This window comes from Peromyscus californicus, unplaced genomic scaffold, assembly GCF_007827085.1.
Source record: "Peromyscus californicus insignis strain IS unplaced genomic scaffold, ASM782708v3 Scaffold_3__1_contigs__length_106647218, whole genome shotgun sequence".
In the NCBI taxonomy this organism is placed as follows: domain Eukaryota; kingdom Metazoa; phylum Chordata; class Mammalia; order Rodentia; family Cricetidae; genus Peromyscus; species Peromyscus californicus.
The window spans coordinates 70,445,964-70,470,337 of NW_026294551.1; the positions used below are offsets into that span (position 1 = coordinate 70,445,964).

At 45.3% G+C, this 24,374-nt stretch overlaps 1 protein-coding gene across 3 annotated transcripts in view; it reads right to left on the bottom strand.

Moving 5' to 3' along the window:
- Positions 1–24,374, bottom strand: part of Fstl4 (follistatin like 4) — a 411,520-nt gene that overhangs the window by 300,215 nt on the left and 86,931 nt on the right. The window lies entirely within an intron of this gene.

Consider the following 24,374-nt stretch of genomic DNA (forward strand, 5'->3'; position numbering starts at 1 on the left):
GTGGTGAGCCAACATGTGGGTATTGGGAACCAAACCTGTGTTTTCTGCAAGTACAGTAAATGCTCTTAACCACTGAGCCTTCTCTCCAGGGTCCATTTCTCTTGAATTTAAAGAGGGAGTAGATGCTATAATCTACTCATTGCTATGTTGTCATGGTATTACAATGACCTTTTTGTGCAAAGATGTGGAATATATTTTTAATAAGCACAAATAAGAAATATAGAATTAAGTGAAGAAACTGAGGTCAGATAAAATGTAAAGGAATATTTCAATTCTGTGAAAACAACACAAATGTATTAAGAGAGAATAGGCTGAGTATAGATAGAATGGCATAAATGCTAACTCTTGGTGGTGGGACTACAAGGAAGACGTGTGTGTGTGTGTGTGTGTGTGTGTGCATTCATATGTATGCCTGGGGTCCTTTCCTTCTTCCTTTTGAGACAGGGTCTCATTGTTTTCTGCTTCATGCTCCAGGCTAGCTGGCCCATGAGCTCCCAGGGAGTCACCCATCCCCACCCCCTGTCTCCACATAGGAACGCTGGGACTACAGGTGTTCATGCTATGTGTCTGGATTTTGCATAGGTTCTGGGGATTTGAACTCAGGTTTTCACACTTGCACAGACAATGCTATTTCCCACCAAGTCATCTTCACAGCTCTATAAGTAAGTTTTGCTATCCTCTCTCTATAAAGTTATATATTCAAATGTTTTCATGAGGAAGTGTTCTGTCTTTATAATCAGAAAAAGAATCATGAAGACTATTATGTTTTCAGTACAGCAGAAGAGGCATCATCTCCAGGTTAAGTAACAGAGGTGGATTTTTCCTGCCTTCCACAGTCATCAGCAGGTCACTGGACACACGTGTGTCCTCTCAGCACACCTGTGACAGCAGCAGGTTCTAGCAGGCAGACATCTGTGTCCCAGAAGGTGCCTGTCACATTAGGTGCCTGAGACAAGATTTCCTTCCCGAGTCTAAGCAGCCCCGATGAGAACAAGAAGTACAGAAAGCCTGGCTTTGCGATTCTGCTTAATCAAAGCCCAGGGGAGACTCTACGCCATTAAGCAGGGTTTTTATTTCCTTCGGGATGAAGATATTTTAGAATAAATTTCTCTCTTATTCCAAAGAATGAATTCTTAAAAGAGAGAAGAGAGGATGCATTCCCTACAGCTGCCTGACTCCTTTTTTTTTTTTTTTTTACAAGTAGATGAGAAACTGCAACTCTACCATCTCTGTGATAAATTAAGACTCCTACTAGCAGACGGAGCAACGGAGGGTTGTTTATACATTAATACTCCCGAGGCCTGAAATCACAGCATCGGGGTTGCATATCAACGTCTGGCAGAAACAAATCAGTTGCAAGATAAAATCCAATAAACTACATCTCTGCTCGATGCCCATCAAAAATACCCATCTTACTTGCTTGGGAATATATCCTTCAGATTGGTTTATTTAAGGCAAGACAACTGCCAGATCCCAGACAGCAGGGCAGCTGGGCTGCCTGCCAATCCCAAGCAGGTGTGGGGGTCTCTTTTGGAGCTGGAGAAGGACCTCTAACTTCAGGAAGGCTTTATTAGATGAGAAGTCGTTGTGGCTATCACTCAAACTCACCTCTTTGGGAAAATGCTGATTATATACGTGTGTGTGTGTGTGTGTGTGTGTGTGTGTGTGTGTGTGTGTGTGTAAATTCACTCAATTATCCAGGGATGTATAACATGGCAAAATTATACCTTGACCCAGATTCAAAGTTTTGCCCTAAAATATACCCCTAACTTCAGTCAAGCCAGAATCTGTTGGAGTCAGAGGTGAAGAACTGTTTGAAAGCAGATGACCTTGAGCCAGGGCCAGAGTAAAGACACAGAAGAGTTGCAGGAAGCCATTATTACCTTCCTGACTAGCACAGATGACTTGATTCTATCAACCTGTCACCCGGAAAAGCCGACAGATCAGTCCTAGAGGAAAGAAAAAAGCCACAGATAAGATTTCAAGAGGTAGCAGAACAAAGATTGGAAACTCAATTTGGTGGACAAGAAGAGATGGGGGAAGAGGGTGAAGCTCTGGTTTCTGACTCCCTCTTGAGTTCAGATAGTTCATGGACCCACTAACCCACATATATACATAATACATACATACTATATTGTATTATAATTTATGTGTGCCCCCACATTCATGAGTACAAAGGTCAGGAGACTTGTGGAAGTCTGTGTTTTCCTTTCTATTATATAGGTCCTGGAGATTGAATACAGCTCATCAAAGCTTGTTTAGAAGATTCCAGAAGCCTAGGGGAAGTGAAGAACAGGATGGCTAGGACACCAGCATGTCTCTTCGGTAAACTAGGTATATATACTGTGGCCAGGAGGATGCCCATACATATAGATGGGGATAAGTGGATGGCAGGGAAGTGCCTATGTTTTGAAAACCATGTCTAGCCGGGTGGTGGTGGCACACTCCTTTAATTCCAGCACTTGGGAGGCAGAGCCAGGCAGATCTCTCTGAGTTCGATGCCAGCTTGGTCCACAGAGAGAGATCCAGGACAGGCACCAAAACTACACAGAGAAACCCTGTCTCAAAAAACAAAAAAAAGAAAGAAGAAAAAAGAAAGAAAGAAAAGAAAACCATGCTGGATTTCTCTTCAATATCTCTCCTTCCCTTTGAGAGGGAGCCATCTCATTGGCCCCACTAACCACTCTTTATCGTGATTTCTTAGCTGAGAAGCAAGGGCCGAGCTGCTGCCTAGTGTTGTTATGTGACTGGAAGGAGCTCTGAGGATTTGAGAATTGAGGTGGGCTGAGAATCAGGTTGAAACCAAGTCGTTTAGCTTCCCACCTCTGACAGTAGGGCCCCCAACAGTGCCTGGTGTAAGTGAGGCCATTTGATAAGCATTTGCTGGATAACTATTTTCAGGAGGAGTGGCTGGCAGGCTGGCTGGTAAACAAGCCACACACATTTCAATAGGGTTCACCTAAAATAAATTAGGTTGGCTTAGAAAAATTAGGCAATACAAATTGGAAGTTTTGTTGTTGTTGTTGTTGTTGTTTGTGTCTTAATGAATATGAATAAAGCAGCTCATCCATTTACTTCAGGTCTTCTCAGTCAGGCTGGAAGAGCTTGGCCCACTGGGTACTTCCTAAGGTTGACCAGAAGGCTTCTCTAAAAGAAGCTCAGAACCCATGTTTGCTAACTCAGTGGGTGGTCAGTGCTCCCTCTCAAAAGGAAGCAGAGATCAGGAAGGGAAGGCACCCAACATGGCTTTCAAACTGTAGGCACTGCCCTGAAACCCTGTTACCTCCATCCCTGTGTGGGGGAGTCCACCTGGTCACAGCAGATGCACTCCTGCGTACTGAAGAAACATGTTCTGCCATCCTGTCCTTCACCCCCTCTAGGCCTCGGCAGTCTTCCAGGACAGAGCTCTTCCCTTTTGACAATGTAAAAAAAGAGTCTGGCCTTCCTACTCCATCATCACCTTCGTGTTCTAATTCTCTGATTCCTTATCACAGAGAACCTTCAAAGAAGTGAACCACACAAGCAGTACCGAAGCACCCCAGGAAAACCATGGAGAGGGCTGGCACCACTGAGGGTGAGTCCCTGCTGCTAACCAGTTCTTGCTCTCAGCCCAGGAACACAATTGCTGGTGTCCTTGTTTGCTTTCTTGTGGAAACACTACATTTCATAACCAGAGCCCTTCAGCCAAGGACCACAATAGCCGCAGGACTGCTAAATGCTGAGTGTTTCATTATAGATAATGGGCCCACCTACGTGTGAAAGCAAGAAACCAGAACACAGAGAACATGCTCAGAGGGTGTGAGGGCTTCAGCCAATGTGCCCACTCTGCCCCTATGCCTGCTCTGAGCACCTTCTGCCAGCTGAAGACCTCGACCTGGCTGTTTAGAAGCTGGGCAGGGACTGTGGGAGTCGTGATTTTATCCACTGACTGTGAAGCTCTTGAGACAAGTGTCTGGCACAAGTCCTAGATGTCATGGTTCAGACACAGAGAACAGGCCAAAGCTCCAGTCTGCTCACCCACACCTACAGATTAGAAGTGACATCGGATGCAGGCTCACTGTCTCCTTAAATCTACACAACGAGCCACAAGGTGGGCACCAATATTGCAAGTGGGAGCACTGAGGCACAGTGGATTTAACTCATTGGTGGAAGGTCACCAGGTTAGTAAGCAGTAGGGTCAGACGATGGAACCGAATTGCCTGACTTCCAATGCTCCTAAGTAGCAGACCACAGCTTGCACCAAAATGCCAACCTCTGCACAAAGCAACCTGACAACATTGTATATTCACTAAGGCCATGAACCCCCAAAGACCCACCAGTAAGGCACATGAGACTTTGTTTATGACTATATTAGAAATTACCTTTTGAACCCCAAGGACGGGCCCGTGTACTCCCAGGTCCGGATGTAGCAGCTCATGGTGTCAGATGGTACCTTCCTGTCTGCTCTCTGTGATTAATGCATGACTTGGGAGTTCATTACTGGCCCATCCCAGCAATGTCCCCAGCCCTCCCTGAGGCTTGCTGGAAGATCAATTTTCCCAGCAGAGAGAAAACTACAGACTCAGCTCCTGCCTAGATTTTATCACCTGCTCCAAGAAAACTGGGGGGAAAACACAGCAGTTTAGAGGCAAATGGGGGCAAAACGTGGAGTGTGTTACTGGGGTGCTAGCTTCACAGACCCCACCTAGACCTTTCTAGTAGCAGGAAGAAAGGTGGTTCTGATTCCCAACATCGACGGTGAGGCAACAGAGTGGACTCAGCATAGGGTTGGAGGGAGAGCTGCACACTCATAGTCCTTGGCCAGAGGACCCATCTGGGAGACAGGGGCAGGAAAGCCAGTTCTCTAGCAGCAAGGAGTGCTATACAGCTCTGGTGGTGGAAGCCTTCCCAGAAGCCATTAACAGTTTTAGTCATTGGTGTTTCTGCTGCTTGGTCCTCTCTCAGTTCAGTTCAAGGTGTCTGTCAACTTGATGACTAGACCTCGGATGCATCCCTGCAAATTCCTCCATGACCATGGAGTAAGTCATCAAAGATGCTTCATGCTCTGCTGAGCCAGCTTTGGTTCAGGATCCTCCAGACCATCTCTACCTAGGTTTGCATCTCTTGCAACATGAGTGGTCTGTCTGGGCCCGAGTCCCTAGTGTAAGATGATGTATTAGCCTTTTGTTTTGTTCTTAATCACTGGGCGAGAATACTGAGCATGAACAACTTAGGGCAGGAAGGACTTGTTTTAGCTCCCAGTTTCAGAGGGCTCAGTTCACTATCATTTGGCCTCACGCCCTTGAGAAGAGCATCATGGTGAAGGAGTGTCCGGTGGAACAGCTTATTCACCAAATAGCATACAGGAAGCAGAGAAAGTGCCAAGGAAAAATATGCCCTTCCCCACCCAGTGATCTACTTTCTCTAGCTAAGCAACACTTCCAAGGTTTCTAGAATCTTCCAAAGTAGCACCATCAGCTTGAGACCAAGCTCTTAACATGAGAATCTGTGGGGACACCTCACACTCAAACTGTGTCAGATGTGATAAGCCCCTAACATTCCAAGCATTCTTCACTGATGCTCATCTATATTCTTTGTCTTTGCAGCCAGACAAGGAACAAGGCAGCTCTGTTTGTGTGATGCCCCCTCTCCTCTTCAGTGGCTGAAGACACTAGTTTGTTTTGTTTTGTTTTGGTTTTTTTTACCATACCCATAGCCCTCTCTAAGGAAAACCATCTCAGCGACAGAATCAGCTGAAAGGATGGCTCCAAGCAGTCATTTTTGTGCCTTATGACTTCCCATGAACCATCTAGCTGGATCATGGTACACTCCCCCACACAGAGGAGGGAAATCCAAAGACTCTTCAGTGACACATTACAAGAACTGAGCAGAACCAGTTAGAATCAGTTTATTGAATTAAACTTAAAAAAAAAAAAATCCATCCGGGCGGTGGTGGCGCACGCCTTTAATCCCAGCACTCGGGAGGCAGAGCCAGGCGGATCTCTGTGAGTTCGAGGCCAGCCTGGTCTCCAAAGCGAGTTCCAGGAAAGGCGCAAAGCTACACAGAGAAACCCTGTCTCGAAAAAAACCAAAAAAAAAAAAAATCCAAATCCAAATGGTAAATTAACCAGTTTCCCCCAGAACTGAAACAACAAAGTCTTGAGGTAGCCAGGAATCAGGGAGGACTCAGAAACCCGCATCCCTGGTTACTCAGAAGCTGTGAGATAGAATAAAAAGATGGGGCAGAGGGGATGTTGGTTGCTAGGGTGGATGTGGTAGGGTAAGTGGGGAGGTAAAGGGACAAGTGACAACAGAACCTAGCAGGTGCCTTTCAAGGTTGAACATGGTGTGAGAGCTGTGTGACCACAGGAAGCCTGGGAGTAGCCATTTTAGATCTATTCCAGGTTTATGGCTCTGCCAAAGCCATAGCTTTCAGTGGCCTCTTCTCTAATGTCCCTGCTATCCTTACTGCGTCCTCAGGTCACCCCACAGTTACCCCAGTCTGAGAGTGAAGATCCTGGAGGACATCTTTGAGGGCTCACACTGAGCAAGGCTGTTGATCCCTCCGGAGTCTGAAGCCCGGAGCACTTGCTCTGCCCACATCAACCCCACCCTTTTCTCAGCATGAATATACCACCTCATGCTTCCCACCAGGGCTCCCTCTTCTCTCTGTTGAGGGATCTTACTTGTAGCAAAAGCTCAATAACAAGCAAACAATTTTCAGCTGGGTCTGAGGCCGAGCTAGTTTTCCTTAGAGGGCGTTCTGGGTGTGATAAGAACTACTGTAATGTAAGCAGTCATTCAGGAGCAGAGAGGGGCACTGTACAAATACCGCACCACAGTTCCTTGCCCTCAATCTTAATCTATTCTAGGTCCTCAATGGGCACCAGAGACACATGCAATGCTGGCAGTTACTTGGTTACACACTGTGTTTCCAAGGATCTACGGTCTTCTGAGGTCTCGGATCTCAAACAATTTGGAGACTTGGAGTTTAAAGTCAACAACAACCCAATGCTTTGCTTCAGATTATTTTTAAACAGAGAGACTTAGCACAATCATGTGAGTACGTTTTCAAAGAATTTTACACACCAGATTTTTAGAATGCATGTCATTCAATTATGTTCCTACATATGGTGAGTGATATTTGAGGCAGCTTGAGTGTTTTTCAATTCTCTGTATTATAAATTATGTATCATATGCTACAAAAAGATAAATGTGTACATTTGTTCTTCTATATATTTAGAAATGCCCATCTTCTCAGCAAGAAAAGCAGTGGGTTTTACATGGGATTGCTGTGGTAGCCTTAGCTGCCAATAGGGGTAGGCTTGGATGAGAAAGGTAAAGGCAAGAAACAAGGAGGCTATAGTTTTATAAAATATTTTTGTACTAAATGATGTGTATGTGCACACAAGTGTAGTTGCCTACAAAGGCCAGAAGAATGTGTCAGGTCCCCTGGAGCTATAAGTCTAGATGTTTGTGAACTGCCAACACGCAGGTCGTTTGCAAGAGCAGTACATGCTCTTATTGTTGAGGCATCTCTGCCGCTCCCTGCAACTCCAGGCCCTCCATCCTTCACTCAGAAGCCCACTCCTCTTCCCTTGTCTTCTGTAACTGTCAGTTTGCTTTGGTGATGCTTCACCCCCAGCTATTAGCATGATGCTTCTTGGTATACATGTATTCACATCATTTAGATCCAAACGGGGTCAAACTGCTGCTCTTTTCATAAATATGCATCATTTATTATTTCGTACAGACAAAGGTTAAATAATACTCTCTTGTCCGAAAGAGCAACGATCACTCCTAGAACAAGCAATGACACACTGAGTTCATGTCAGTGCAGAGGGGCTCAGGCATGCCAGCAGCAGGTGACACTGTCAACTGTAGTCTGTCCTGCACCCATGGAAGACAAAAGGCATGAGTGCCCTTGTGCAGTGAGCATGCTCTGTCTCTGTGGTACCAGTGAAGAACAGTCTAGACATAGGCAAAACTAGATCAGTGACACAGAGGACAATTGCTCAAAACTGTCCCCAAATGCATTGAAGAAAGAAGAGAGGTAAGAGAGTCCCTGTCCTCACTGTGATGGCACATTGGGTGGGGGCATAGATGTTATAACTGATAACGTTTCCCCTAAAGAGCAGAGCACTGTTTGAGGGTTCTTACCCATTCATCATTCTGGAACATGGGGAGTGATGTAGGTCTATACTTACTTATCCAAATAAAACACTTCAGCAACAACAAGAAAGAACAAGTGGTTCCAGCAATTTGGCAAGGAAACAAAGGAACAAAGAGATTTTGTTGTTGTTTTGCAGAAGAAATAAAATCAGGGCTCCCTTAGACTTTTATTGCAGAACACAAACTACTGGAAGACAAAAGGACTGATATCTATAGACTCAAATGGGAAAATAATTCTACATAAGAAGTAGAGGAAGGGAGGTGTCTTTTGTATACAAAAGGATTGTATTCTTAGACACGTAGCATTCAGGGTTTACACTTAAGTGCTCTTGAATCAGGACTGCAGGAGATGTGAGATTAACAGAACCCACGAGAAAAAAAAGAACATCTGGAAAGGAAACCTCCACAGGCCAAGTAACACAGCAAGCAAGAGACGAAATATAAATAAGTAATGTGTTTGCTTATAGCGTGAAGAAACTGTCAACAATTTTGAAATTAAAGACTAAGGGGTTTTGTTTTTGTTGTTTTTTTAATTATCTGGCCCTAAATCTATAACAACAATGATGGTAAAAGAAAGCAAGAATCAGTAGATGTAGAGAAAAAATGAGGGAAATGCTGAGGTTTATTCACATGAATTAATTCTAGGATTCAAGGTCTAGTGTTTCAATGAATGTGAGAGTTGGATAAAAAGAAATTCAAATGGTGGAGAAAGCCAGACACTATAAGCTAAGTAACCTGCCCAAATCTTTACAGACAGAAAGGAGAATGCTTGATCTTGAACAGAGAAACTTGTCTCTAGAACTCACAATGACTTTGGCAGCACACCAACAGCTCAATGGTTAGAGACCAACAAGTTCCTCTGGGCCAATGGAGGACAGGTGATAGGCCAAGCTCAGGGTCATTCCCAGTGCAAAGACTGCTCCTTGGGATAAAGTTACAGCCAACAGCATCCCAACAGTGGGTGTCTACAACAGAAGGTCATGTGCCTCAGCTTTGTTTTCTGGAAGGTCTAGTGTTACAGTTAGTGTTTGTCAACTTGATATACCTTGGGAAAGGGAATCTCAGAGTTGTGCCACTGCCTCCATCAGATTGGTCTGTAGGCAACAGTTTTTGATGGCTGTGGGAGGGCCAGGCCCACTGTGGGGGGTATCATCCCTGGACAGGTGAGCCTGGTTAGTATAAGAAAGCAAATGAGCAAGCCATAGAGATCAAGTCAGTCAGCAGCACTCTGCCATGGCTTCTGCTTCAGTTCCTGCCTCCAGGTTCCTGCCTCCAGGTTCCTACCTCCAGGTTCCTGCCTTGTATTCCCATCCTGACTTCCCTCAGTGATGGACTACAAGCTGTAAGCCAAATAAACTCTTTTTTCCCTAAGTTGCTTTTGGTCAGCGTCTTATAGAAGCAACAGAAAACAAACGAGGACATCTAGCCATTGCAATTAGATAAGAAACAAATCAACAGTCAAAAGAACAAAGAGAGAGGGAGAGAAGGAGAGAGAAAGAGAGAGAGAGAGAGAGAGAGAGAGAGAGAGAGAGAGAGAGAGAGAGAGAGAGAGAGAGCAATGATTGTCTTCTGAGGAAAATCTATAATTCAAACCATCACTGTTGGAACTTGTCAGAGAGTTTAATTTTATAAGGCTCTGTTTACAATATGAACTCACAGAACAAAATAAAAGCAAAATGTGACAGCCAAAAAAAAAAAATCCAACTGCACCCAAAGTATAACACACCAGTGAAATATGCAGAACACACAGAGAATAAAGGACAAGAGTGTTAAGAAAAATTATGGATGTAAATAAATGGAGAGAGTCTATATTCCTGAATGGGAAACCTCAGAATAGTAAAGAGTTTAATTTTCTCCACCTAAAACCTTGTGGAGGTTTGAACGAGGAATGTCTCCCACAGGCTCATAAGCTTGAACACTTGGTCCCCAGATGGTGGCGCTGTCAGCTATGGAACCTTTAGGAGGTGGAGCCTTGCTGGAGGAAGTGTGCTACTGGTGGTGGGCTTTGGGAGTTTTAGAGTCTGGCCCATTTCCTGTCTGTGTCTCCCCGCTCCCACTTCCTGTGTGGAGGAAATGTGAGACTTCCAAGCCAGTCTCACATGCCTTCCATACCTTAATGGACTGTATTCCTCTGGAACTTTAAGCCAAAATAAACCCTTTCTCTTGCTTTTTGTCATGGCAAGAGAAATGAATACAAACATACATCCATACATATATCTATACATAAATATATATATATACACATAAATATATCTACACACACACACACACACACACACACACACACACACACACACACACACACATATATATGGCATTAACACAATTTTAGCCAACTCCAATGACATTTCTTTGTGGAACATGGTAAAAATTATTTAAATTCAAATGGAAAAAACAGATGCACCTAGTTTGGTAGTTGTCAGTGAACCTAGTTAACCTCATGAAAGATAATCAAATGAAATCCCTGACAGTAAATGTTCAATGCTTGATGATCTGGAAAAAAATGTACAAAACAAAAGTACGATAGTGCTAAGAGGAGATACAGATAAAAGTTGAGGGTGTAATTCAGTGGTAGAGTACTTGAATGTCATGTACAAGGCTCTGGATTCAATTACCACCATCATAAAAAAATAAACACAAGGAATTATATAGATGAATGTATAATCCTTGGCTTGGACATCAGTCAGGATTCTCCAGAGAAACACATTCAACAGCACATGGATTTGGTGCAGAGAGGGGGCTTGAGGGTTGGAGTTGAGTGATAGAATGAATCTATTTTGAAGAATTGGTTCAAGTGATTATAGAAGCAGGCAAGGTCAAAACCTGCCAGACCGACTGGCAGGGTGAAGACCCAAGGAAGAACTGTTGATACAGCTCAAGTCCAAAGCCGTGTGAGGGCAGAACTCTCTTTTCCTCAGGGGATATCAGTCCTCTTTTTCTTTGTGTGTCTGTGCGCATGTGTGCGGGTGAGCTTACCTGTGGCCGTGCACGTGAAGGACAGAGGTCAACGTGGGGTTTTTTTCGCAGCTACTCCCCATCTTACTGAGATAGGCTCTCTCTCACTGAACCTTGGGCCCACTATTCCTGCTAGGATGGCTTGCCGGTGATCCCTCTGCATCCACTGGTCTCTGCCCCGCAACCTTTCTCCTGTCCAACACTGGGATTACAGGTCTTCACCCATAATGCTGGCTTTTACAACAATGCCGAGGATCCCCACCAAGTCCTCAGACTTTCATAGCAAGCACTTCGCCCACTGAGCCCTATCTCCTGCCTGAGATCAGTTTATTTTCCCATTAAGGTCTCCAACTAATGAGAAAATGCCCACTCACACAGAGAGTAATCTGCTTCACTCAAAATTTACTGATTTTAATATTCATCTTAATACATAGAATAATGTTTGGCCTATATTAAAAACCATGGCTTAGCCATGGTTTTTGGTTTTGATTTTTAAGACAGGCTCTGTTTATATGGCCCACGATAGCACTGAACTCTTGATTCTCCTGCCTCAGCTGGACTGTGTGCTGGACTGCAGGCATGTATCACTACATGCAACAACCATTATAATTTGGAAAGTGCTTCTAAGTATATAAATGAATTCAAATGTTGTACTGGGAAAACAAAATTTTGACTAAAAATAGAAAAAAAGCCCTTCTGTAATATGTGCCACAAGTAAAAGACAAACTTAAAAAAAGGAAAATATTTGCAAATTGGATGCTGAGAAGCTAAAGTCTTTTTTTTTTTTAAAGATTTATTTATTATGTATACAGCATGTATGCCTGCGTGCCAGAAGAGGGCACCAGATCTAACTACAGATGGTTGTGAGCCACCATGTGGTTGCTGGGTATTGAACTCAGGACCTCTGGAAGAGCAGCCAGTGCTCTTAACCTCTGAGCCATCTAGCAAGCCCGGGAAGCTAAAGTCTTTAATAGATTAAACAAACAAACAAACAAACAAACACCCCCCCCCCCCAAACCACATTATCTTACAAACCAATAGTGAAGAAGGGGAAATTCATCAAAGGAGAAAAAGACAAGGAAGCAGGCTAGCTACCAAAACAATCAATACAGGTCCCAATAAACAGATGAAAACATGTTCATCACCATCCATAATCAAAGAAAGGCAAATTGAGACAATGAAATACCATTTCGATATTATTGAATTAGCAGTGATTTTTTGGAAATGCTAATACCCAGATGAGCTGGTGGGGGTGGGGAGGGAAGACATTAGCTCTCATTTCTGGTGGGGATATGAGCTGAACTAGCCTTTCAAAATGGCAATTTGACATTATGCCTCTAAAGATCCAAAGTTCTGGATATGTTCTCTAAATGAAACAGTATGGTGACCACATTAGGGAAAAAATTAGGAATCCATAGACCAAGAAGTAAGAACTACATGCAACACTAAATGCTTGTTTGCTTTTTCTTAACCTGGGTGGAAGAGAAAAGCCTGTAATTTTCCAAACATACGTGTAGATGATGACACTTGTTGATGTCTGATAGTAAGTTAAAAATATCTTTGTGTGCTTTGTTGTATCGGCTGAATTGATGTCTCTGATGGTTTGGGCATCAGCTTAACAGAACCTACAATCACCTGGCAAACCCTCCTGTTGCCTTTGGGGGTTATCTCGACAGCATCAACTGAGGTAGGAAGACCCACTCACTGTGGGTAGCACCATTCCCTGGCTGGGATCCTGGACCGTCTGAACGGAGAAAGGTCTTTCTCTGTCTCTTGACGCGTGTGTGTGATATGGCCAGCTATTTCAAGTCTCTGCCACAGTCACTCTACCCTCGACCTCCTCTCGCTCTAGTGGCTTTTGTCAGAGTATTTTATTCCAGCAACAGGGAAAGAGACTAAGACGATGACGACAAAGATATATTAGCTTGGAAAGCCAGATTACAAAGGACACTGTTGTCTGACCTCAAGCAAAGAGCAACATTAACAATGATCTATGTATGGAGTGCTTCTTTGAGTCATATAATTCAGCGAGGCTGGATTATTACATTTCAAAGCACTGATACCTACAAGAAAGGAAACACTTGCAAAATCAAGCCTGGCATTCTGGGCTCACTGGTCAGGTGGGATGAATGTCCTCTAAGCAAAGAGCAGGCTCTCCTCCTGCTTCTGGCTGCTAAACTCCAATTGCTGTTCCCTAGCATTGAATGTGGCCCATGGTGCTTATCAAATGCTCCTACTTGTTCTGATTATGGTTAAGGCTTACAACCCATTTCCACAGCAGGACTTTTGTCTCGTTAGCCAGACTATGCCCACTGCTTCTTAGATACACAGGAACCGGGCACTAGCAGCTGACCATACAGAAAACTCTTTTCCAAACAACCCAGACACAGACCTCATCCTTCTTCTCCTGCCCTGGCACCTGACACTTGGCTAGGTGCTGGGATAGCCTCAGGAAGCAGGTGGTGGGTGATAGCCTCTATGAGTGGGGTGCTTCTCTTGGTCTGCTACACCAACTGAGCCATGTAGAACTTCAAGGGGTACCTTTCATTTCCAAATGGCAGTTGCTTTAAGCCTTTCAGAGAAGGGTAATAGCAGTAATAACAGTGCCCGGGCCCTGCTGACACTTTCCATACAAGAACTAACTATGCTTTCCCAACCAGACATTATTCCTCCCTTCCCAGCAAGATGTCTTTCATAGAAAATTTTGTTGTTTAACAAGAATCATTTCAGCCCTAAGAGGCGTCATCAGGAGTGAGAATTCAAAACAAGTCATCCCTAAGATCTCCTTGTCAGGGAGCGGGAACACGGAGCCTTCAACCCTGTCAGCTGCATGTGCTTCACTTGAGGTCTAATTGTAATATTTAGGCAGGATAGGTAGGTGTTAGCCCCAACGAGGGCCTAAGAGAAACTGGGAGTCAATTTTACACACACACACACACACACACACACACACACACACACACACACACACACTTGTGTGAAATTACCTGATATAAGCAAGATGTTAAAGTAACCTGTAGGCTCAGTGTTGAAAAGTATGAACACCACAAAACAGATTTCCGGGGAAACAAACCTGGGAAGAAGTCGGAATAATGAGTTTCCCTACTTCTTTAGCCGGGATTTTGTTTTATTGCCCTTCTTCCTTTTCTCTCCCTGCCTGCCTTCTTTCTCTTTAGGTGCCAAGGCTGTATTTCCTATGGAAGAATGCAAGGTTAGGGGGAAGAGAGAGTGGAGATGGACAGGCCCAGGGGGTGGGTAATGTCCCAGGACTCAAAAATGAGGAACGGAAACGGCACACAGTGGAAAGGAGATGGGCATTCCCTCTCATCCTGCAACCCGGGGAACTACTTTAGCTCAGCTCCTCAGCTGGGGCACCGGTGGGTGCATGTGCAGAGTGCTAACGGGGAACACTAGAATGGGAACTCCGAGGTTGAGAGGCCTTAAGCAGATCCAAGCGCCTCATAATGCCTATGTGCATGAGAAACACATGCAATTTTATCTGTAAGAAAAAAAAAATGTTCCCCAAAGATGTTCAGAGCTGGGGTTTAGGCAGAGATTGGATCAACTAATCAATAATTGGCCCATTGATAGATTTGTAATTGAACAGAGCAGTTGGGAGGCAGTGGAAACTGTGGAAGGTGGGGCCCACTTGGAGGAAGCGAGTCACTGGAGATGACCCTAAGGGTTTTATCTTGCCCTTCGCCTCGTCTCTATGTCTTTCTATTCCCTGACTGTCAAGAACTGAGCCGCCTCCTCCTTCCACACCCTCCTGTCACCATGGCTTTCTGCCTTGTTGCAGGCCTAAAGCAATGGTTCCGGGTGGCCTTGGATTGAAACCCAAGAAACTTGGAGCCACAGTAAATCTTTAACCTTGAAGCGAATCTTTCTCCGTTTGGTTTCCTCTGGTAGTTTGCCACAGCAGCAGAAAGTGACCAATGCACCCAGAGAATGTAGTTCTCTAGGAAGAGAAACCAGCACGGTGGTTTCTGTGCTTGGAGAGTGTGATGCTCAGCTTCAGCACTGGTCAGAGGCAGGTGATGGTGGGACTATCTCAGAGAAGGGACTTTGAAGACTCACCTAGATCATGTACCTGTGTCTGTATCCTGTATGCATAGCTTTTTCCATTGTACTATGGAGTGGTTGGGAACAAGCTGCCATTTTGGAAAACAGAGAACCAATTGGGTATTGAGGACATTGGGAGGGATAGATTCTGATGGGAAGAGATGGCGTGTTTCCACCCTGGCAGAGATAATGTAGAGGCAGAAGATTGACCTGGCCAGGAGGGTCAGGGCATGCTGCCCCTAATGCTCACTGAGGAAACACTGAGCAGGGCAGGCCTGAGCTCTGAGTTCCTGCACAGACGGGTGACACTTTCTGGCTGAGGGTGTGTACATCCATTTTCTTGCGACCTACCATCTGCACTCTTGAGGCCAGCCTTCCTTCCTCTGTTGAGTAGGGGTTCAAGGCCAGGGCCCAAGCTGGTCCAGCTCAAGAACCTCACGGATTGGGTTGAAGCATGTGGGTGGGATCATCCCTAGCTTTCCCTGATGAACATCCAGCCCAGTGATCACATGGCTGGATCACATGAATCAGCCATGTTCCAGCCAGGAACCACAGGAATTCCCAGGCAAAAATCACTTCCTCCTTGCTGAAGACAGTTGGGTTGTCCTTGGCTATTGGAAATCCCATCTGATGAGAATCACAGGCCTCACAAAGGCAGGACTTGGGACAATATGCCACACACCTTCCACCCTTGTGCAGGTACGTGGGTTTGAGATGGGTTTCAGGAGTAGATGTTGAGGAATGCAGAGAGAGTGGAAGTTCAGTGTTCTCACACAAGCATGGTGACTATTGGAGACACCAGCTAGACATCACTCTACAATACCTATGTGCCTCTAGGCATCATGTTATACATGAGAAACACATGCAATTTTATCTGTCAATGGAGAAAAAATAAATGAGCTTGAATTTGATAAAACATCTTTGTGGAGTCACAGAATTGAATGATATAATAGAAACAATTGCGTCTCTTTGATAAGTCTGCTATGTTTTAAAAGAAAAATGAGTCTCTAGAAACATTATTTCCTTTTCCATTTATTGCCCATTATCCTATAAGACTCTTTCTAAATTAACTCCCAGAAAGGGATTCTATTAACTCTTTATTCGCCTATTACTGTCTTAGTGAGTGCTTTCAGTCAATTCTCTTTTGTGGTGAGGCCATATGGTCGGGCGGGATACTGCACCCATTACTTATAAGTAAGGTCTCTTGACATTCTGGCATCCAGGTGTGATCTCCTGCCTCCAGGTAGGTAGACTTTATGTTATCCCAAGAGGAGAGAAGCTCAAATAGGCTTGAAAGGTGGAAATTATGGAGGCATTAGAGAGAGAAGCGTCCTTCCTCCTGGAGTCTGATGGAAGCCTCTTACCGGCCGAGAAACAGAACTCCAGTACAGCTAACACCTGCAGCCAAGGCTGCCAATGCCCAGTTAACGTGCCTTCCATAGACAGACATTTGATGTTAAAATAGCAATGACCCATGACCCAGGCTTAAGGCTCAGCTGTGTGTGATCTTGGATGGGGCCTCATTCCTTTCCAAAGACATTGCCTGATTATCAAACAAAACTCACTGTTTACAGCAAATGTATCCTATGCTCCTAAATGCCTATGGGCTAGAGTTGGTCTTACCAAATACAGCCTAGTCAGGTGCCCCCAGGGGACCACTCAGTCACAAGACAGTAGCTTCAAAATCCCCCCAAATGCTACATAGAAACACTGCAAAAACAACGAGCTGTGGCTTTCACTTAGGTGTGTCTCATTTGTTTCTGAGTACTCCTTTTCTCCCAATCCTTGTGATTAAGCCCTTACTAATAAAATGTCCAACTGTGCTTCATAAACTAGCTCATCCCAAAATTCTTTTCAGTGTCGACGCTACAAAGCCTGGTTTGGCCACTGTCAAGTTTTCTAAAACTCCAGGGGAACTTGACAGGCTGCTGAGGGTGACAATAAGGGACTGTGCATCCTTTACCTGTCCCCAAAGAGGCTGACAAGGCCAGGAGGTGCTACCACACATCAGGCTCATTTGCACTCATTCTTCCACTTGCCCACCCACTCGGTTTCCTGTAGCCAAGGCTGGTCTTGAACCTCTGATCTTCCAGTCTCCATTTCCCAAGTGCTGGGATTTTAAGTGTGCACAATCATACTTGGTCTGTGCACAGCCAGGATTGAAGCCTCCTGCATGCTAGGCAAGTGCTTTACAAACCGAGCTACATTCCCAGCCTTCCCAGCCTCTGTCAAGTTCTTCTAATGGTGAAGATGTAGCAACTCTGGGGGACACTGTGCAAAGCAGAGTAGATGGTTCCTGAGGTCCCTAGAGTTTACCCCAGGACATGTGGGTAATTCCATCTGGGAAAACAAAATCTGGAACCTCCTTTCATATCAAACCTTTCAAGACAGGTAGCTACCATGACAAGACCACAGGATGTGATTCCTTTGCTGGCCAATTCAGTCTTGAGTCATGCTAAAAGTCTAAATGACAGCGTATTTGTACCCTCCAACATTAGCTCTTTTGCTGGGCTGGAGCCCAAGATTCCTATTAAGTTTTCTGAGAAAACCGGTCAGCATTCCCCCTTTAACCCCTAAGAAGAGAATAAATTACCTATTTGCCAGACTCTCTTAGGTCCTGGGATTTGAAACAATAAAAAGCCCACACCTCTTATTACCTTTTCTCACACACAGCCTCATTTTCTCCCCCCTCCACCCAGTCTTATTAATTTCTGGACCTCTTCCAGGTTTCATATCCTGCCTAAACTCATGAGGCTGGGGCATAGATAGAATGCTGACGCAGATGTCTCTCTGATGTGACTTGCAGACTAAACAATTTCAGAAGCATCTTTCCCTGGTGGCCACTTTGAAATTAAGCTAATTGATTACCTAATTGACACATTCTTAACATGTGTCTGCCCCAGTGGCCCTTCAGAGCCAAGAGGCTTCAATGGGGGCATCCAGAATCCATTCCAAAGGCCGCTTTCACCATTAAGAGAGCACACAGCATACTGAGTCCATGATTCCAAACTCTTAAGTTTCTGTTTTCATTCACGCTTGAAGCACTTATTGGTAACTATTTTTTTTGTTACCATAATCAGTCAGCGTGATGATATGTAGTACTGTCAGCTTGACAGGATCCAGCATCACCTTGACGGCAGGCCTCTGGGCAGGCCTGTGACAGATTATCTGGATTAAGTTGACAGAGGTGGGGAGACTCACCTAGAATTTGGGCAGAACTGCACATTAGCCTGGGGGTCCCAGATTAAACAGAACTGGCAATGTCCCGCAGAGCACTACTTTCTACCTCTCTACTTCCTGATGGTGGTTGCAATGTGACCAGCCGCCTCACACTCCCGTTGCCATGCCTTCCCTGTAGGAAAATGCAGGCTATACAGGAGAAATCTTAATGACTCTGCATCCATGGCTGGAGCTATGTGGGCGGAGAATGACGGGAAAGGCCAGCAAGATCAACTGAATCATGGATGTCAGAGTTTGGACAGTGGATAACGTATTCAACTTTTCACTTGTTCTTCAGAGAATGTGTGCGGGCTCCCAGGTCATATAGACCTGGGTCTAAACTCTGCTATAATGCTTACTCACAGGCATTACTTAAGTGGTTACTCTCATCTGGGTTTTCATTTCCCTGCATGTAAGGTAAATGTAAAGCACCAATCATGTGGGGTTGGTGTGATTGGACAATTGAGTATGCCAATATACGGAGCCTAACGTACAACTATGTGCTCAGTAAGTGGCAAGTAATTCTATGGTGGTTTTCAGTCCGTTCACCTGACATCAGTACCCCAGGCACTTGGGATTCAGTGCTTACCAAGTCAGATGTCATGTCTTGATGATCACCAGAGGAAGCAAACATTTCTAGTTCAGACAATAAGACTGGCTCTGAGATGCTGCTCAGAAGAAGTGGGAGCCCTGTGAGATGGGACAGTTCGTGACCATCTCTCTGGGCCACCTGCATGAACACCAGGCAATGAGGAAGCAGCAGCCCCAGCAGACTTGAGAGCAGACCAGGTCCAAAGTGCAGAAAGAGAGTGCATGGCTGTGGAGAAAGGGGAGTTGCAGGAGGGACACAGGGGGACAGCTGTGGGCGCAGGGCAGAAAGTCATAAGCATGATGGGAGGACACTTAGGGTTTAGAAAGAAAGTCCCTATTATTCTCTGGAGTTTCCAAAGCCTAAAAATAAAGGTTTTAGGTGGCTGAAAGGTGAATGTGAAGGACCATTGTCACAGCCTCTGTCTATGCAATAGAAAAGATCAGAGTCAGCCCCCAAGGAGTTGATGAGATGACTGTCACTCAGAGAATATCAGCAACAGGCGTACCCTGGAACTTGAGCTTACGTTGACCCACACCTCTCTGATACACAGCTGGCACACAGAGAACCCTCCATGGACGTCTCCCAAGGTCAGTTATATGCTCTATCAGTGGAAAAAATGTAGAGAGCTGAACACAGGAAGGTCACATCTAGTACAGTCTCCTTTCACACTTGCTGGCTGTCTCACCTACCTTACCCATCTTGTAGAGGGCATCACCCACCTGAAGCCCCAATTTAGACCCATTGGCAAATTTACCCTTCAGGACTGAATTGACCTCCCTGAACTCAGTCCTCTTTAAACCCCTTGGAAGCACTACATTTTGCTAATCTGCCTGTGAATGATTTTGTTAAGGAATCTTTGAACAGAACCATTACCACTAAGCCCACAGATCAAAAAGGCCTCTGAAACTTTGCCTTGTCAGTCTGCTCCATAGACTCTTTTGAGCCCACGGATGCTACAGCCTTTCTGCTGTTTCGGCAGACAGGCCCAGGGTTGGCTTGATGTCTGAAGGACTTTTATGAATTATGCATCCCTTTGGTTAAAAATGCAAATGATGCTTGTTGGTTATTTCCATCTCTGTGAGAATTAGCTCATTATCGACATTGTAGCCTACACAGAGCTGGCCAAGAGCAGAGCCTGACATTCTGTGCTCCAGGAGGGGTGGTTCCTCCTCTATGCTGCCCTCGTGCATGTCAGGCTGGCAGAGCAGAGCTCCACTCCAATGCAGCTCTTTCCTTCTTCAATGTGAGAAAAGAGCTGCTTAGGGGAGAATCAGAGCAAGCTAAATTAGGAGCCATTGATGATGCCCTGCCTGGTAAGACTCCTCAGTTCCGGATCCATGGTTTCCCCCATTTGCTGGGGAGAGGGAGCCATTTCTTACTTATTTTCAGCAGCCTCTAGGTCTCCATTCTCCATAGTCATAGGTAACCACTGTGGCCTCAACAATGAGTCCATCGTCACTAACAAGGGGCTGTGTCTCAGCTGCATAATAGCCAGCTAAAGAGCACCGGTCCTAATGAACCTCTTCGGGCAATGAAAGTAACAGTGTGGAGAATTCCAGAGATCACAGGACCCATGCATAACCCCTTGTCATTCAGTTGACGGAATCCAGATTTGGGATGATTGGGGTCAGAGGCCACTCAGCCATCAATAGAGTACCAGGAGAATGGAAAACCATGTTGTCTCTTTGAACCCCAGTTTAGCCTACCTCCCCCATCAGAAGGGAGAGGCATAATTCTCCCTTTTAAAAAATAGTTATATTTATTTTTACTTTAAATATGCATGTGTGTACTTGTGTGGAGGCCAGAGGTCTATGTCAGGATATCTTCATTTGCTCTCCACCAAGTTTCTTGAGGCAAGATCTTCAACTGAACCTGGATATCATGGATCTGGATACACTGACAAGCCAAGGAGTTCTGGGGAACCCACCTGTCTCCACTCCTCATGGTACAAGGGTTGCAGACATATGCAATCATTCCCAGCTTTTATATGGGTGCTGGAGATTTGAACTCAGATTCTCAGGCTTGTGTGACAGAAACTTTATTGACTAACTCAACTTTTTACCACTTCAAATCTGTAGGACATAGACTTGTTACTTGAGTGTGTATTGCATGCTTGGTACCATGCTGGGAAAAAGTTAACATTTACATCAGTACTTCAGTAGGTATCTACTGAGCACCAACCATGAGCCAGCCACAGAGAAGGTCCTGAAGAAAAATCACTGCTTTTTACAGAAAAATAGTTTTGAATCCTGGCAGTGATTTGCTAATTAAAGCTAGACATTGAAGCCCAGTGTGGTGGTATATGCTTATAATCCCAGAATTTAGAAGACTAAGGCAAGAGGACTGAAGAGAATTTGAGGCCAGCTTAGGCTACATAGTGAGTAGGAAGCCAGCTTGGACCCATGGTAAGAACCTGTTTTTTTTTTAATCAAATACATAAATAACTGTTGATATTGCTCTGATTTAGATAAGGTTTGAGTGTCTCCCAAGGCTCTCTGTACTGACATTTAATCTCCATTGTGGAAACTTGATCTAGGTATGGTGTTTAGTGGTTGGGCCTAGTGGCTTTATACTGAGGAAGAAGCAGGCAGAGAACAGACAGACAGTAGACCTCAGCCGAGTCTTGAAGGAATAAGAGAACATATTTACAGATGGCAAAAGCCAGTCCTAAGTCTGCAGGTTTTGACCTTTGTTTTGTTTGTGGTTTTGTTCCCACTATGAAAGAATGCCACTGGTAGGTCATTTAGAAAGAGATTTCTTTGATACGCTGTTCTAGAGGCTAGGATGTCCAAGTACATGGTGTGGCATTTGTCCAGAGCCCCCGTGCCACACTGTCTCATGGAAGATGAAAGGGTTTAAGAGGGCCAGATTCCCATGATAGCTAGCCTAGTCAAACAGTGATGCCTTTAGTCTATGCCAAGGGCAGGACCTCTTGACCTACTCACCTCTCATGTGCCCATATCCCAACACTACTGCACTAGGGATGAGGTTTCTAATACAGGAACTTCAGAGGGAACACATTGAAACACACAACCAGAAAAAAAAATACTGGAAGGGGTTGGGGGAAGATGCATCACTAGAAGGGTAGGGAGAAGGTCAGCCAAAGGTGGCCTTGAAGTTGGGGCAGAATATAGTGCAGATGCCCCAGGGTCCCTGGCAGCCTCTGAGGTCCGTGAGAATTGCTTCATCACGTATGTTCAACCCCAAACCAGGCTGGCTGTGTGAGACAAAGGGGAGGAAGAGCAGAGCTTCTTGGCCAACCCAGATGTGTCATGTGTAGGACCCAGAGGGCTTGGTTACTTTGCTGAGCTCCAGTAGGCGAGGGACCAGTGGCTTCCCTTCATTTCCGCAGTGCCTTTGCCTACAGCAAGCTGCTTGGTGGGAGCCGAGGACCCCACGACAGCGGTGGGCAGAGATGACTCCCGGTTGCAGCCTCTGTCCAGAGAAGCTCACTGTGTGTGCTGTCCTCTCCAGAAGACCACTAATGCACTGATCTGCAGTCCCCACATGTCCCCACTGCCGCCTACTCTCTTTCTATGCTGCTGGAGAATGAGTGGCTTCAGAGACAGATGAAAAATTATCCTTTATTTTGATTCTGTGTTTGAACACCTTCCACTTCTCTGCAAATTGAGGGTATATTTTAGTACTTTGGCTAATGCCTGGTGGATGGAACCAGAGAATCAAAAATTAGTCATGGTTCCAGGAAGATCAACGCAGCTAGATGTCTCAGAGAGTCAGGTCACTCTCACCTGAAATGACTTCTGAGAAATAGAATTCACCCCCAAATATCAGGTGGGTTCAGTCAGTACCAATTCTATCATGCTCTTCCTCACTCACCCACCTCTCTCTCTCTCTCTCTCTCTCTCTCTCTCTCTCTCTCTCTCTCTCTCTCTCTCTCTCTCTCTCTCTCTGTTTCTGTCTCTCTTTTGCATGTACATGCATTTGCGTACACACACACACAGAATTTACTGCATTACTGGCTGATATTTTGAGCATTCTTGACAGACGATCGTGTTAAACACCCAAGACTATATCTGAAAGCACAGAGGCATGATCCTGTAAGATGGGAAACTCAAAGTACATAGCTAGGAGCCAGCCACTTGGCACTGCAGCTTGGACCATGCTTAGTCTTTGCCTCCCACTCCTAAGAAACACTGGATCCACCTATGAAGACACACACTTCACACATGCTTGGCTCCTCCCAAATAAATGGTGTGTGCTGAGAATAAGGATGACCTTTGTTAACTTAGTCTAAGCACAGAGTACAGCCTTTCCCCTATCTGCCTATCAATCTTGGGGACATGGTTAGTGATGTACATGGTGGAACATATGGAATTGGCTGTAGATGAGATGCTTCAGTGGAAGCTTTAAATAAAGATCACCATGGATCCAGAAAACAGCCACCTTTCCCATGAGAAGGTGGGCTTCCATGACTCTTTACAGAAGCTCCAAAACTCTGCCTGTACACCAACCACTCTGGTCCTGAGGCTTTCTCCAGCCAGGATTCAGCTACATCAGTTTTCGATTTCTCACTTAAACTCTTCCTTCCCCAGGACCTTCACAGGCTGCTAGGTCTCTCCTTTCCCTACGGGACACATTCCTTCCTTCCTTGAGGAAGCTGGCCTGATGCCCTGGACTGAATTCAGCATGCATCCATTCTGCAGTTCTTACTGTACTGTCTCTAAGTTGTACCTGCACTTGCCTGGTAGAGCTATCAAACTTGTCATGGGACTCTGTCACCCCCTCCTATGTGGAAACTGGTTGAGCTGAATTTATTTGGTCAGGAGGCACTAAAGGAAGGATGCCAACAGACCCTCATCTCACTTTCCTGATCCAAAGCCACTGCACCCAATGACTCCCGCCCCCGCCCTCACCCCCGCATGGTTCTTTCTAGCTCTGGTGGCTTGGCACCTTTTAGAGCACATAGCTTCCATGATGACCTTTGTGTGTCAGGGTGGCAGAGAGCATCATCTGGAATTTTATAAATGAGCAAATGGAGACATCTAGAAAGGTCTGGTCTTCCTTAGGCACATTATGAATAACATGTAGGATCTCTTGCCACTCAGTGTAGCCATGTCATCACATGCCCTGCCCATCAGCTGTCTGTGGTGTAGAGAGCTGCGTGAAGCTGCATTCTTGAGATGGCTCTGGCTTTCGCCCCCCGCCCTCCTGATGGCGAGTGCTCTCTATGTTAAACAACTCCTTATTTGGCTTGGCTTTAAATTTCGGCTTGCTAAGGCATACGTGCACCTATCCAGGAATCCCATGTGGCGCATGATGGCTGGTGGTCTGAGACCTATATAAGGCTGGGCGGGCTCTCCCTAGGGGAGAAGAACAAAGGACACAGATTTTGAGAGGACCTGAATAAAAACAGCTTGAAGAAGAGCTCGGTGTT